The sequence below is a fragment of the Octodon degus genome, unplaced genomic scaffold, assembly GCF_000260255.1.
Source record: "Octodon degus isolate 3935 unplaced genomic scaffold, OctDeg1.0 scaffold00026, whole genome shotgun sequence".
Taxonomy (NCBI): Eukaryota; Metazoa; Chordata; class Mammalia; order Rodentia; family Octodontidae; genus Octodon; species Octodon degus.
This window is the reverse complement of record NW_004524602.1, coordinates 2,791,909-2,808,711: the sequence shown is the minus strand read 5'-3', so window position 1 is coordinate 2,808,711 and position 16,803 is coordinate 2,791,909. Positions and strand designations below refer to the sequence as shown.

Below are 16,803 nucleotides of genomic sequence, written 5' to 3'. Positions count from 1 at the left end.
TATTTACTTATTGTCTTTGAGACAGGGTCTTGGTCTTCCAACAAACAGAGCTTGGACAAGGGTTGAGGTTCTAGTGCTTTGGGAGGAGAAAATCCAGGACATGTGTCTGAGTGCGTGGAAAGGGGATGCAGCAGGCCCATCCCTCTCCACAGTACCACATCACCAAAAGTAGTTTGGCAATTGCTCTGGAGCAGGAAAATTGCCAGGAAAAACCAGTCTGGACTATACAGTGAGTTCAAGGGTAGCCTGCATTGCTTTGTTTTTTGTTTTGTTTTTGGTTGTTGTAGGGGTTTTTTTCTATTATTATTATTATTATTATTATTATTATTATTATTATTTTACATGAAGGTAATTTATTAACAGAAAACAATTTGAGGCTTGTTCACAGATGGTGACCACGGCCACCTCCCTTTCTGCGGGTGCTGTCGGAGGGAATGGGAGTGATATCCTCAATCCTCCTGATCTTCATTCCCGAGTAAGCCAGTGCTCTGAGGGCTGACTGTGCGCCAGGCCCAGGGTCTTAGTCCTGTTTTCTCCTGTGGCCTGGAGTTTGATATGCAGGACAGTGATGCCCAACTCCTTGCACCTCTGGGCCAGGTCCTGGGCAGCCAATGTGGCAGCGCATGGGAAGGATTCACCTTGATCAGCCTTTACCTTCATCCCACCAGTCACACGACAAATGGTTTCCTTGCCAGAGAGATCAGTGACATGGACAAAAGTATCATTGACGGATGCAAAGATGAGACAGACACCAGATACCTTCTCTCCTTCAGTCACCTGAGGCCCGAGGCTGATGACCTGTTCTTCCTTCTTTTCCTTCCCCTTGCGAGGTGCCATTTCTGCTGGTCATCTCTAGACTCGGCTACTGGGAAGCTCTATTATTATTTATTTTATTTTATTTTAGGGAAGGGTCTCTACAGGATGTTCAGGGTCTCACTACTAGATTGGACTCATAGTGATCCGCCTGTTTACAGCCTCCCAAGAGCTGGGATTACAGGTGCGTGCCACCATGCCCAGTCTCAATTGCTGTCTCAGCAAGCCACGGGTTGGGGCCAGCCCAGCATGGGAATTGAACCCCAACCCCCGGCCCCTGTGTGTGCTTGAAGGCACTTTAATCTGCTGAGCTATTTGGCCGGTCCTTCAGCCTGTATTGCTTTGGAAGTCAGGATCAGACCAGAGGGATGATACAGTACTGAGGAACTTTGGAAGGCATACAGCTTTATTATGCTAGTGGGCTGGGGGACACTGAGGTCCAAATCACCAGCTTTGTGTTGGAGTAAAAGTTGCATAGGTTTTCAGGCAGAAGTACAAAAGGCAGATAACAAGATATTGTACTGTTGGTTACATGTGTCTTGACATACATTATTAAGCAAAATTCATCCTATGTGAAAAAAGAAAAATAAGGGATGGGGAGATAGCTTGGCAGTCTAAACACCTGCCTGGAAAGCACAAGGACCTGGGTTCGATCCCCAGTACTACATGCAGTCCCAGCTCTGGAATCCCAGGTGTGCCATGCTAGCCACCAAAACCAGGTATGGTGGCACATGCCTGTAATCAGCACTGGGGAGGCTGAGACAGGAAGGTCACTAAGAGTCCAAGCTATGTAGTGAGACCCTGTACCAAATAAATAAATAAAATGTTCTATGTAAGCTATTTGGGGTTACTATCATATAACAAGGAGGCCAAGTTATGGTAAGCAGGAAAAAAAAATCACTAAAACTGTACCGAGCTGTCCTGGAATCTTGGAAAAACTTGAAAGCCAGCAAAATACAGTAAGATGCACAGCCTGGCAGAGCTACACTTATCTTGCAGGCAGCATTGGAATGTTAAGGTTCATTAAGTTTTGTAATTTTTTAACTGTGGGAACAGGCTGCGCTTCCCAGCCCCATCCTTATATAATGTTAGAAATACAAGTTTCAAGATTTCTTCTACTTTTAAAATTGCCTCTATGAGGGCTGGGGAGATGGCTCAGTGGAACAAGCACTTGCCTGGCAGATCACTGAGTGAATCTGAGCGGGCACCTAAAGTTTGCATGCCAATTTATTTGGGCTCCAACATTTGGATTCCAAGAATTCATGTGAAGCCAGTAGCGAGTGGAATGAGGTCAATGCAGGAGGCACAGGTTCTCTGCCCGGACACAGGGCTGGCTGAGGGTGGTGCTCCCTATGTGGGCCCTCAACGCCAGCACGAGACCATCAGGGTCCACCAAACCCCATCGCCTAGGACTCCACAGCCCTCTGTCCACACTGCCCAGCCAAGGGCAAGAGTTTCGGCCACAGCCCGAGTACTAGGCACGAGCGCACCTAGGTTCATATTCACCCTAAAACATACGTATCGCTGAGCTGAGCCTGATGACACACGCCTGTAATGCTAGCACCCTGAGCAAGCGAGGCACGACAATCACAAGTTCAAGTCCCCCTCAGGGAATTTAGTGAGACCTGTTTCATAATATAGAACAGGCCCAACGACAGAGGTTTGATCCCAGATTGCTGTGCCAGCTCCACCCCTGGGGCATGATGTGATGGTAACTGAGACTGGGTATGGTGGTACATGCCTGTAATCACAGCGCTTGGGAGGCTGAAAACAGGAGGATCATGAGGATCCTTACAAGTCCAATCTGTGTAGTGAGACTCTGTATACCCCATATATATGGGCTAGGGGTGTAATTCAGTGTAAAGATGCCAAATTCAAACCCTAGTACCAAAAAAGAAAGAAAAGAAAAAGATACACACCACTGTCCCATTTTACACACTGAAAAACTGTGCAGTAAGGCATCTTCTAGTTTGCCTGGCAAGCGCAAGGGCCTGAGTTCAATCTCTGGTTCCACCAAAAAAAAAAAAAAAAAAAAAAAAAAAAATAATAATAATAATAATAATGCATCTTCTATTGAGATTGGTAACCAATATACTGGGCCACATTTTGGCCCAGGTTTCTGGACCAATTACTGTCTACATGTGTGCATATGTGTTTCTGGACCAATGCCTGCCTGTGTGTGTGTGTGTATGTGTGTTGTGTGCACGCATGTGCTCATAAATTCACATGGACAGGGGCGCCTCTTCCCTCCACTGGGGCACAGCCCTGTCAGCTCCAGGATGTGCTTGCTCCTGGCAGCGGGTTATCACCTGGACAGAACTCAGAGGCCTGCAGTGTGGGGCCTGACTTGTGTCAACAGCCTGTGAGGTCCTCGTGTCCTCTGCCCACATCACAGCTGGCCCAGTGCATCTGGCCACCCCTGAGACATGGAGCCCGTCCCACTCTGATCCAACCAGCCTGATGTGAGAAGAACCCCTTCCAAATTCTTGTCAGAAAGTCACTGCTGGGACACTGTGGTCATTCTCCTCCAGAGCACAAACAATCATTCTCGCTAAGTGGAAATGTTTTTAAGCCAAAATGCTGCTCTTCTGCGTTTGCTAAAACAGGGTCAATATTTGGCTTCCCTGTCCAGGACAAATATCGGTGAGGAGAAAACTTTGACAGCGTGGGTGCTTGGAGCACACACGGGCCTATTCTGGGCTGTCCCGGGGGAAGCGCTAGCTGGATGCAAATGCTCTCACCTGTTCAGAAACGAGGGCTACAGGTGTGGAAGGTGTTTCTCTGATGGAGAGGAGCAGAGCCGCACAAGCATGCAGCAAAAGAGACATCACCCGCGGTAGGTGATGAGCGTCCCATAATAAAGCTGTGTTTTTGCGTCTGATGAGTTTCTGCCAAATGCCCAAGTCTCAGTGCCGCATAAACACTTCCAAGGACTGTGCAGATTGCTATCTCAGGAGTGCAGCATGTGGACCTCTTGGAGTTTACTTTCTTCAAATTTCAGGCATCTCTGTCGTGAGAACTGAAGGGTCCTGGGCACCCATCCCACTCCTGCTTGGTGACATGGAAGGGCCAGTTTGTGGGGGTGGGTCACAGACAGGCCCTGCACTCAGAGGCCCCATTGGGTTTCATCCCTGGGAAGGACAGGTGCTCTGACATTCTTCTGATTTCTGTCTTTGAGTTGTTCTCTATAAGTGAGGTCCCAGGGATGCAGGGGTGACAACCCCCTCCCTTGCTGTCTGCTGCCCTGGCCACTCCTGGCCTCCTGCTCCCACCCTGCCCTATAACAGTGGTACCCTCTGCTCACAGGCTCAAAGGCACAGGTACTACCATGTTAGATTAGGACAGGTGGTGACTGTTGTACCTTGGGCTGGCAGCAATACGAGGTGTCATTTGTGTGTGTCTTTTGTGTGTATGTATGTGTGGGTTTTTTTGTTTTGTTTTTGGTGGAACTGGGGATTGAACTCAGGCCCCTGCGCTTGCCAGGGAAGCGCTTATTCCACTGAGCCATCTCCCCAGCCCATGTGTGTGTCTTTTCAGAGTCTCGCTATATAGTTACAGCTGGCCTTGAGCTCACTTTGTAGCCCACGCTGGTTTTGAACTCACAATGATCCGCCGGCCTCAGCCTTGTGAGTGCTGGGATTACAGATGTGCGCCGCCACACCCAGCTGCTACCAGGTGTCTTGTGAGTTGAGTCTCTCACTCCTATCTGGGTACCTAGCACATCCTGGCTGGAACCTGGGGACATGCAGTAGGAATTTAGGCCTTAATGTAGTAATTATTGAAATTGTCCTACTAGTTGGTTTAGAAGCTGTCTCATTGCTATTGTTTCTCAGTAAAATTATTATTTTTTTTTAATTTTATTTATGTGTGTGTGTGTGTGTGTGTGTGTGGCCAGCTCAGCCCACCAGGGGGCGTTCTGGCTGGCATGTGGTGCTGGGGGATTGAACCGCGGTCCCTGTGCTTTGCCAAGCTTGTTTTAAGTAGGTGCTTTAGACCACTGAGCCATCTCTCCAGCCCAGTAAAATTATTTTTTAAAAAAGGAATTCAGGCCTTTGGGGAGAGGAGAGGCCTGACTTTACTTCCTGGGGCTTCTGTAAGGTGGTTGGCAGGAGGGGGAGCTGATAATCTTTAGGTTCCCCTTTACCTGTGGGGGTCCACCCTTGCTCTGTGAGCATCCCTGTGCTGGAAAAAGTGAGACATTAAATAGCAAATTAAAATTTTATTTTATTTATTTATTTATTTATTTTTTTGGTGGAACAAGGGATTGAACTCAGGCCCTTGCGTTTGCTAGGCAAGCGCTTATTCTACTGAGCCATCTCCCTGGCCCCTCTGCAAATTAAAAAAACAAAAGCTGAGTGTGGTAAGCAACCTATAATCCCAGCACTGGGGAAGCTGACGCAGGAGGCTCACCATTGAGTTCAAAGCTGGCCTGGACTATATGAGTTCACGACCTGGACTATATAGAGACTCTGACTCAAAATAACAAAACAAAGCAACCAAACAAAAACCCTAAAATCCATGGTGCCTGGTAGTGCATGCCTATAATCCCAGTACTTGGGGAGGCTGAGGCCGGCTGGGGATACATAGTGAGTTCCAGGCTAAAAGTATGCATTGTGAGTCCCTGTCTCAAAAAACCAAACACAAGAAAAACACCTATGACCGCTGGGGGGGGGGGGGCAGAGCCAAGCATAAAGGAAAACACCTACCCTTGTACTTTGAGCAAGGGGCCTTCCCACTTCCTTTTGTCCTGAGCCCGGCACATCACATGGGACACCCTGCTCACTTGCAGTCTGAGGTCAGCCAGCTCTTGCTGGCTCCCAACTCCACGCCAGTGACATCATCTTGGAGTATTAATGGCCCAGAAATTGGGCAACTCCCGCAAAACAGAGCTCTTCTTTTTTAGGTCTGGTTGTTAGATATTTACCAGCACCGTGTGCACAGAGCACTCAGCGCAAACTGGATCATGTGTGGCCTTGTTTTTAGCAGTGACACTGGGAAGGCTTAAGTGTCTAGGACAGCACAGAGCTGTGGAGTGAAGGGCAGGGCAGACCACAGCTTCCCAAAGGCCGGCACGGATCCAAAGCATTCTGCCACTGTCCCTGGAGGAGGAAGCAAGCAGTGGACTCACGGAGATCACACACCCTGCCTGCCCGGCTGACATCTGGACCCAGAGTGCCAGCTCTTCCACAGCCAGAGAAGGGGCCCTTTATTAATTCGTTTGTTTGGAGACAGGTCTCTCTATGTAGCACAAGTAGGCCTCAGATTCACGGCGATCCTCCTGCCTCAGCCTCATAGGTGTGTGCCCCCACACCTGCCTTGAAAGGGTCCTCCGGAGCCATGTATTCCCTGTTCCCCTGCACAGCAATCAGCACAGAGTTCGAGCTTCAGGAAACAAACTGGCGCGATGGAACAAAGGAGAAGCAGGCAGGAAAGGAGCGGAGAACACCCAGTCCTGACCTGCGTGTCTCCTCCAGAATTGCCATGGCCTAGGGCAGAAGCCAGGCTAAACGGCATAGAGCATTCCAGCAGGCAGCCAGCGGATCAGAAGCACAAATATTTACCAAGTACAGGTCCTCCCAGACATGCCAGCAGGGTAGGAGAGTGAGGGCAAGAGGCTGCGGCTGGGGGATTCCAGGAGGGGCAAAAGTACCTTCAAGGGTCCCCTTAGTCCAGCCTCTCAATCACAAAACACCTTCTGTGCCACAGCAGAACAGGGAGCAGATCTCCACTTTGGAGCAGGAAACTGAGGCTCATGGAAGAAAGACTGCACATCCTCTGAAGTCAAAAGGTTGGGAGGGTTGAGGAGATAGCTTGGCAGTCTAAGCGCCTGCCTGGCAAGCTCAAGGACCTGGGTTCTGTTGGCCCCCGAAACCAGTCGTGGTGGTGCATGCCTGTAATCCCAGCACTGGGGAGGCTGAGATAGAAAGACCATACTACAAGTCAAGCTGTGTAGTGAGACCCTGTGCAAATAAATAAATAATTTGTTTTTAAAAGAAAAAAGATTTCCACTCCCACCCCTGAGATCTCCTGGGTTTCATGGGGTTTCTGCTGCCGCAACTAATGGTCTCCTCTAGACCCAGTGGCTGCTGACAGACCCCGAGACCCACATAGCTGTCAGATGCCCCAAAACCTCACTTTCTCTAGCACCTTTTGTCCAGGGGCGCCTCTCCCCTTACCTCCAGCTCAGCCTGCTCAGGCCTAACCTTGGCCCCCAGTACTCTCCTGTTCTCTCCAGACACAGGGGGCCTGGGCGGCAGGGTCTGGGTCCTGGTTGCATCTGTCACCAACTCACTAGGTGACCTGGGCTTCCTCTCTGAGCCCAGCTCTCCACTCTGTACTTAGCTTGCCTGGATGAAGTACACAGGATGAAGGTCACAGTTACTGCCACCAGCACACAACAGCTCCGGGTCCCCCAGTCACACGGGGGTTGGGTCCCTGAGATGAGAGACCTGAGTCTGGCCCAGGGGGTGCTATGAGCACCCATACTTTGCTGCCCCTCACTTGCCTAAGTGGGCCTGGGCAGGGGGCTGCCTAGAGGGTGGTAATGGAGACAGGAAGGCAAATCCTAGCAGTCTGCTCTCTATCTCTGGTGTGACTGATGACAAATGCTCCATGCACCCCAAATTCACAAAGATCCTGGGAAACTTGCTTTCCCATGGGCAGATTTCTAGGGGTCCAAAGAATGGCTCCCCCAGATGCCTAGACTCTCAGTCATCCGCAGAAATCTCACCCCATCTCACCTCCTGTACACTCAAGGGACACGCGGGATGCCGCCAGAGGCCAGCAGATCCAACGCTAGGGGTAGCAAGGGAGGCCCCTGTTTGCTGTTTGGACGTCACTGTGTGCCACTCTGGGGGGTCTGATGAACAAGAGCTTCAAACCCTTCAGGATCACTTGAGGCACCGCCACAGTGCAGGTCTTCTCATTACTGTGCAGAGAACTGGACACATGCACGTGGGTGTTGAGCCACGTCCGGGAATCTGGACCCCAAGGAAGCGCGGGAGGGGCGGCAATGCCAGCTGGGGGCCGAGCCGGCGGGTGGGCTTAGCAGTGTGTGGGGAGGGCGGGGCGTCGGCGAGGGGCGGGGCGGGCGCTCTCCCGCGCAGTGAGGGCGCGGCCGGGCTCCTAGCCGCAAGCCTCGAGCCGGGTTGCATCACGGTCCCCGCGGTTGCTGCCCGCCCCTGGGTCGGAGGAGCGGCGCCGGCGAAGTGCCAGGCAGCAGCAGTGCGAGTTTTCTCCCGGATCCCGGGAGCTTTGTGTTCAGCCCGAGGGTGAGTGGCGAGCGGAAGGGTGCTCCGCGGCGGACGCGTAAGAGGCGCGTCTCCCTTTCCCCAGGACCCGCGGCTCCCAGCCGGCGAAGGAGATACAGCCAGGCCGGGACCCGACCCTCGCAGGGCCAGATCCCAGAGTACACGCCCGGGCGGTGACCTACGGGATGGACACGACCCTGCACGCCACTCTCTCGCCGATCGCGCGGGCGTGGGCAGGGATGTCGGGTAGCCAGTGCAGAGGGCTCACGCCAACCCTAGGGCGACTCCCGCGACCCAGGGCTGCTTGCAATTGGTGCTCGCGGCTGGTAGCCCCGCGCAGTGGCACACGCCTGTGATCCCAGCACTCGGGAAGCAGAGGCAGGAGGATCACAAGGCCAGCTTGGGCTACACAGTAAGTTCAAGGCAACCTAAGTTACATAATGAGACCTTGTCTCAAAAAATAAAATAAAGTAAAATAAAGTAAATTCCTCCGCGTTTGCTTTATCTGACTAAAAGCAACTCAGGGAATGATATTATTTTCGCCTTGGGAAGTTTTGTGGCCCTGAAGAAGCTGGAAAGATCCCCTTGTGCTGTGGAAACATATTTTCACAAACTTTTTGTTTCTCTTTGTGATGCTGGGGATCGAACCGAGGTCTCCTGTGTCCTGGGCAAGCTGCCCAGCTGCTTCCCAGCTGGCCTGCATTCACCAGCTTTCTTATCTCCTGCTGTCCTCAGGCCCATTTGTCTTTTCTAAAGAACACTATTTGTTTTTCCTATCGAAGCCTTTCTTTCCTGCACCTTTTACCTACTAAGTTAGGTGTCCAGTTCTGTGTGAGCCTTATCTTTAACTGCTTAAGGAGCCAGCTTTTCCTTCCCTGCCTCCTGCGTGCAGGTGTAACCGCCTTCTTTGTCAGTTAATCTGCCTTGGTCAATTCAATCTGCAGCCTCCCACCGAATGACATGAGAGGAAAGAGGGCAAGTTTTTTCCTCCCCTGAGTGGCTGGCACACATTCACACATACAGTGAGTGTAAAACTACATGGGATTTCAAAGATCACACGAAAGAATAAGAGCTGGCTGTGGTGGCACACGGCAGTAACTGTAGCACTCAGGAGGCTGAAGCAGGAAAATTGCCGTGAGTTTGAGGCCAGTCTAAGCTACATAGTGAGTTCAACACCAGCCTCAACTACCTAGCGAGACTTTGTCTCAAGAAACAAAAGGAAAGAGACAAAAAGAATGTAAGCTATCTCATTAATAACTTCATATTTTCATAACTGTGTTGCAGTGGAAATATTGTTGGATAATTTGGGTTAGAGTTAAATGTTACTGAAGTTTATTTCACTTCTTTTTTTTAAGAAAATACTTTCTTAGAGTCTACTGGAAAATTTTAAGTAACATATGGGCTCATATTTTATTTCTATTGGCTGGATCTGCGAGATGTCAGCTGACCTTGTATCCTTGGGTTTGCTTTTGCCAAGCAACACCAACACATCTCTGTTAGTTGAATGTCCCGTGTCCTGTCCTGGGCAGTGTGGGCAGCAGGGGGTGGAGGGAGGTGGCATGGTGCCAAGCCTCAGGTTGCTGCTAAGCCCCTCTTGGCTCCAATGTGGCCTGGCTAGATCATCCTGCCCTGCTGCCCTGCCTCCAAGGAACAGGCAGGACAACAGAAGGCTGGGCCTAGGTCCTGGGGCTGCCAGAACTCTGGGAACAGCTTAGGGAAGGAACTTGTGTGGCCATGGATTCTGAAGACAGTGTGGCCCTCAGCCAGGAATCATGGCTGGCCCTTGAGGAGCTGTTCCCATGGCCCAACCATAGAGAGGCCTTTCACCCTCCCAGACCCAGTATTGGCTGCCCAAACCTCCTGTGGCTCCTAGTGGCAGCAGTGCCCTGGGCAGCCCTGCCAGGACCATCTGGCTGTGAGGGAACAGATCTCTGGCGCAGCCATCCTCACTGCCACCACCCCCTATTCCCCAGGCCCTGATCAATTTAATTTCCTAATAATAATTCAGAGCCGCAGGCTGAGGTCTGGGAGAGAGAGCTCTCCTGGGCTCCAGGAGAAAATATACACAAAGCAAATGATGGTGCTTCTGAGGAGCAGCCCATAGCTGGCAGTTCGGAGGGATGTTCCTGGTTGGCGTGACCCATGTTTAACCCATGCAGCTGATAGGGAGGTGACAGCTTTACAGCCCTGTAAAGCTAACCAGACCTGTGCACAGTTAAACAACCTTATTGAGCATTCCTTTTCCTCCTGCTGCAGGAACTGAAGTGGGACAGCAGGCAACACTGCAAGTGTGCTAGCAGCGTGCTCAAATCCATTCATTTCATTGGGCGTTAGTTACTATGTGCTGTTCACAGGTGGGGAACCCCGGGCACAGAGAGGTCAAGGGAGCTTGCACAGTCGCACAGCCAGAAAGGCAAAGCTGGGGTATGAACCCAGGCATTCTGGTTATGCTTGCTCTCTCTCTCTCTCTCTCTCTCTCTCTCTCTCTCTCTCTCTCTCTCTCTGAGACAAGGTCTCATTATATAGTCCAAACTGGCCTTGAACTCTCTTATGTAGCCCAGGTTGGACTAAAATTCACAGTGATCCTCCTGCCTCAGTTTCCTGAGTGCTGTGATTATAGGTGTTTGCCACCACACCTGGTCGCATGGCTGCTCTTGGTACTAGAGGACCCCACTGTGTTTTGTTGTATAGCTTGGTGGCCCAGGTAGAGCTGGCTTACTGGGAGCAGGGTGCGTATTAATTTCCACAAGTGAGAATGAAAGGCCAAGCATTTCAGACCAAGGAGGAGAGAAGTGTCAGAGAAGAGAGAAGCCCAAGAAGATGTAGGTGTCAGCGAGGTGTGACCTGCCAGGACACAGCTGATGGGACGTTTGTTTTAGTTTGCAGTCCAGGGAGTTGAACCCATGGCCTTTACACTAAACTATATCAACTATATCCCCCTGCCTTTTAGGAGTTTTACTCTGAGGCAGAAAGTCTTGCTAAATCACTAAGTTATCCAGGCTGGGATTGAATTTGCAATCCTCCTGTCTCATCCTCCTGAGTGCTAAAATTATGGTCATAATTAGTACAGTAGTAGCACCTGGCTCTTTTAATTTTAGAAGTTTAAGTGTTCTAGAGGGCTTGTCCATTTATATATTCATTCTTTCTGCTTATTTATTTGGTACAGGGTCTCACTGTGCAGCTCCGACTCCTCGTAGTGATCCTTCTGTGTCAGCCTTCCCAGCACTGAGATTACAGGCATGCGCCACCACACCCCAGTTTCTGGGGCCAGCACAGCATGTGGTGTCAGGGATCGAACCCAGGTCCTTGTACTTGCCAGACAGGCACTTAGACTGTGGAGCTATCTCCCCAGCCCCTGTACTGTTTATATTGACCTGCACTCCATGTATCTTGGCTTTCTGTTTGAGTCTCACAACATATTTTTTTAAATGCATCACAATGTATCTTTACATAGCTTTATGTTTTGTTTTTATTTATTTATTTATTTTATTTTTATTTTTATTTTTTTTTGGTAGGACAGTTTCAGTAATTAACACATTGCATACATTCTTCCTAGTTTGTTTTTGTTTTAGACAAGGTCTTCTGTGTAGTGCAGGCTGCCCTTGAACTCTTGGCAGTGCTCCAGCCTCAGCCTCCCAAATACTGGGGTTACAGGCGTGTGTGCTACCATGCCCATCTTTTCTGTTTTTCTTTCTTTTTTTTTTGGCTAGTTCTGGCTGCCTTAAGGGCGGGTATGGTGCGGTTTGTGGGGCTGGGGATTGAACCACAGTCCCCTGTGCCTGAATGCATTTGCCCAAGTGGCGCTTTTAAACAACTGAGCTATCAGGCAAGAAGGATTTTTTTTTTGGGGGGGGGCGCCTAGGATGCCTTAAGGGCAAGTCTGGTAAGGCATGAGGATCTGGAGATTGAACTACAGAATTCTGAGCCTGTCTGCTTTGCTTAAGCAAGCACTTAACCAACTGAGCTAATGGGCAGGCCCTCTACCACGCCCATCTTTAAGTTACAGGTGAGGAAACTGAGGAACAGGGGCGATGAGGACTCCATCGTGTCTGGTCTTCCAGTGAGGAGGGTTGGGGGACCTTTCAGTGCACAGGGATGAGGAGGCTGGGGTGGGCCAAAGAGCTCAGAGCTAGGGAAGGGAGCCTGAACCAGGGTGCCAGGCAGTCAACCCACAAGGGCAGCTGTCCAAGGGGAGGGCCAGCCCTGTCCCTGGGGTGCCTGTAGCCTTCTGAGGTGAGAAATGGGGCAGCCCTACGGGCCAGGCCAGAGGTCACAGAAGTTGGCTGGTGAGGGAGGAGGCAAAGTGAAGGAACTGGCCATAAATCTAAACCCCAGAGCAGGGCTCCCCCGGGACAGGGCTGGGACTGCAGGGGACCAAACTGGGTGGGGTGGGGGGGGATAGAGAGCTCCTCCTCCCTGCCTGCATCTGCTTCATGACGGAAGTTATCCAAGGTTACCATCCCTTTGTTCTTTGAGGAAGCTTAGTAAAAACAAAAACAAAAACAAAAAAACTGAGGTCCTGGAAAACATAGCTGGGGGCCGGAACTTTTGCCTATAATGGAGTCTGGCTCTTCATCCTGCAGACCTGATCCTAAGGAAGGTAAGACAAAGCATCATCTTTGATTTAGCAGGCATGCAGATGGCTTGCAACCTCGTCTGGCCTGAGCACGAGCCTAGTTTGTTTTTGAGACAGTGTCTCCTTGTGTAGCCCAGGCTGGCTCAAACTGTTAGTGATCTTCCTGCGTCAGCCTGGGATTACAGCACTGGGATTACAGGTCACCATCACCATGTTAATCTATTATCCTAGTTTTTATACCTATGCCAGCAGCCTCAGAGACGCAAGATGCCGGCCCAGGACAGCACAGCTATGAGGGAGTGAGGGGAGACTGAACCCAGGAGGAGGGACACCAGTCTGAGTCCCAGACCCTCTGCACAGATTGGACCCCCTGTCCTCTGCTGCCCCAGCCCTGGCCCTGGGCACTTGCATACTCAGGGAGAGACTCAGCCCAGCATGGGGAGCACAACTCTAGGGCAGAAGTGCATTTGGTCATGGGCAGTCCTGGCTCCCAGCCACAGCTGGGGGGTGGGGGGTGGCTTTCACCTCTACTGCACGAGGCACTTAGGCCCACTCTTACTAACAAGCAGGCATGGTCTACGAGCACAGACACCATGGGGCTGTGCTTCTCAGGCCCGGGAGCTCAGCGGGCCTTGAATGGCCAAATCCCAGAGCCCAGCTGAGCAACAGAAAGGACTTAGGATGCCCAAAACACAGCCATGGCTTTTTGCCTTTGAGAACTTCAAGCTGCCCCTCAAAGGGACAACGGTCACAGGGATAGGGTCAGGCTGGGCACAGTGAGCCTCCTGCCTGCTGCCTGGCTGTGGTTAGCATTTCAGCAGCACACAGTGCGTAGCTGCAAATCACACAACATTCTCTGGCCTTCTGGAGATGAGAGTTCATGGTGAGTGAGGGGGACCATGCCTGGCTGCCCTGTGACTGGCTCCTGGGGTGAGGGGTTCCAGGCCCTTTGTTGCCCTTCAGATGGCCCTCAGCTGTCTCCTTGTGCTCCTGGGACCTAAGAAGGATGGGGATGGAACAGGGAACGATGGGCCGAGTGGGGAGGAGGCTACCGTGTACTATAGACAGGAGACACTACAGACAGGAGATGCTAAGGGTTTTCTTGGACTTGCTGCCTGGAGGGCAGGCACAGGAGGGGGCTGCTGAGTGCTCTGGTCCCCCCTCAGCACTTTCCCTTTGCAGAGAACAGAAGGCAGGCTTCAGCCTGCCGCGCGCCACAGCTTTTGGGAAAGAAGGCTGAGCACTCCAGGACATGCCTGATGAACCTGTGGCGGGCTCATCATCCCACTGCAAGGACCCCCAGAGAGCAGAGAGTGAGACACCACCTCGAGGTCCCGCAGCTGAGAGGGCAGTGTGTGAATTGGGCCCAGCTGAGGTGGCTATTGCCTGGGTCCCACTTGAGAGTCTCTGAGGGGTCAGGAGCACTGACAGGGGTCTCAGCAGTGCCAGCCAAGACCGGTGAGCAGTTTCCCAGCCTGGGCTTCTCTGGCTGGAGCCAACAACTCACATGGCCTCCTGCTCCCCAGCCTCGGGGCAGCTGCTTCTCCAGTTGCAGGGCCAGACCTCAGGGCCACCACAGCGCAAAGGTCAGCCCTGGGTCTCCCTTGAACTGTGGTCCTGGCGTGGGGTAAGGTTTACTTCCTGCCTGTCTGGGTCACACTGGTCACACCCCTGACACAGCACCTATTTCCCTGCCTGAGCTCTGCCCCTCACGATTCCCCTGGAGCCAGTGTTGCCTGCAGAGGCTCCCTGTCCCCCTCACACCCTTACCACCATCACCCCCACCCCACCTTTGTCACACCCTCCAAGGCATCAGAATATGGCCACTACTACTTCCTGTGTCCCAGCTGGGGACAACAAGGGGAAGTCTCAACCTGCTTCTGACCCCAGAGCCAAGCTCACTTCCCTGTGGCACCCACTGCCTGGCAGCGCCTCTTCTCCTTCTGTCTGTATGAGGTTTTTGCTGACTGGTCCCCAGATCACCCTGCTACCCCTGTCTCCCCAGCCTGTCCAGCCAGGGCCCACAGTAGAGTCTCCCTCAGGGTGACTACAGGACTGGGGTGGGGCACCTGACCCATTTGAAAGTGTGTGTGGTGAAAGATGGATCCAGAGATCTGGAGGCACTGTAACGGTGTGCTTCTCAACTAAAGGCTCAGGCACAAGTGCCTGCCTGGTAAGATCCTGAGTTCAATTCCTGGTACAAAACAAAAAACAAAAAATAAAGGCTGGGGCTGGAGAGACAGCTCAGCAGCATAGCACCTGCCTGACAAGTGCAAGGTTGTGAGTTCAATTCCTGGGGTACCAAAACATGAAAAAAACCTGAAGGCTGCACAGACCCACCTCAGGGCTTACAGGGCACCCCTGTCACTTGCTGCCTGGCCCTCCTGGGTGCCAGCTGTCCTCACAACCTTCCCATCTCTGCCACCAGCCAGGGTCATCAAATAATAGAGATGGTCAAAGACCTGGGCTCCCCTTCCTCCCAGGTCTGCATCCCACTCCCTGAAGGACTTCTGGCTCCCTTGCCCTGGGCTGGGGCACCTGTGGCAGCCAGGAGATGGCTGAGGCCTGGCCAGCCTAGACTTGCCCAGCTTGGGCTCTGGGTCACAGTCCTTCTGAAGCCCCTTCCTTGGGGAGCTGTTCCAGCAGACAGGCCTGTGGAGCTGCTAATTAACGAGTTCACTGGAGCCCAGCCACAGATGGCCGGGCTGACAGGCGTGGGCACCACAGAGGGGCAAGGGCGGCCACAAGTTTGCTCAGGAGCTATTGATTTATTAGCGCTGAGCAACTGCCCTGACATGTGTCCTGGTCTCCACACTTTGGTCTGGCCTTGACTTTCTCTGTGCCTGTTGGAGAGTGTGCCCAGGCTGAGTGCTGGCTCAGGAGAGAAGGAGGTCCCGGCCTCTCCAGCCGGCCCATCTGGTGCTGGGTGGGGCTTCTGTCACTGTGACAAAACACCTGAGAAGGGTGGTTTACTAAATAAGGGTTTTTGTTAGCTGGGTGTGCCAGGGCATATCTTAATCCCAGCAGTCAGAAGCTGAGGCAGAATTTTTTTCGTGTGTTTGTTTTTTTCTATATTTAGGACAGGGTCTACAGGGTCTAAAGGATTTCACTACGTAGATGGACTTGTAGTGATTCTCGTTTTTAGCCTCCCAAGCGCTGGGATTACAGGTGCGCGTCACCATGCCCAGTCTCAATTGCTATCTCAGCGCGCCTTGCAGGGATTGAACCCCGGCTGCTATGTTCTGCCTAAGCAGGTGCATTAGTCCACTGAGCTATCAGGCCGGCCCAAGGCAGAAAAATTGTGAGCTTGACCAGCCTAGGATACGTAGGCTGTCTACATAGCAAGAACCTGTCAAAAAAAAAAAAAAAAGAAAGAAAGAAAAAGAAAGAGTGAGGGAGATAGCTCAGTGGCATAAATGCCTGCCTGGCAAGTGCAAGGTCCTAAGTTTGATCTGTGGTATTGAAAAAAAAAATTGTAGCTCAGGGTTCTGGAGGCTAGGAAGCCCAGGAGTATGTGCCAGCTGTGTCCAGCTCTGATGAGGCCTCCACTTGCTGGGTCAGACTAAGGATGGGGGTGTCACATGGTAAACAGCAAGCTTAACAGAGGGCTTCTCTAACCAAACCACTCTGGCAACTACCCATTAATCCCTGAACCAATGGGTCAGAGACTTTGATTCAGTCCCCTCCCAAGTTTTACCTCCCAGTATCATTAATACACCAACTTTTTTTTTTTTTTTTTTTTCAGAATCGCGGATTGAACTCAGGCCCTTGGGCTTGCCAAGCAAGTGCATATTCTACTGAGCTAACTCCCCGGCCCCTACACCAACAAATTTGGAACTTACATTTCCAACATGGAGGGGCCGGTAGCCCCTGCTTAGGAAAGCACAGGGACTGGGGTTTGATTCTCAGCGCCACTTTCCCACTGGCTCCACCCTCAGGTTCACTGAGATAGCCACTGAGTCTGGGCATGGTGGCATATGCCTGTAATCCCAGCGGTGGGGATGCTGAAAACAGGAGTCCAAGCTGCATAGTAAGACCCTGTACCAAATACATTAGAAAGAAAGAAAAGAAAAGAAAAGAAAAGAGAAAGAAAGAAAGAAAGAAAGAAAGAAAGAAAGAAAGAAAGAAGAAAGAAAGAAAGAAAGAAAGAAAGAAAGAAAGAAA

The 16,803-nt window shown here is 51.6% G+C and overlaps 1 pseudogene; it reads right to left on the bottom strand.

The window, feature by feature from the left end:
- Window positions 1–382: 382 nt before the first annotated feature.
- Window positions 383–865, bottom strand: LOC105741854 (annotated as a pseudogene).
- Between the last annotated feature and the right edge of the window lie 15,938 nt (window positions 866–16,803).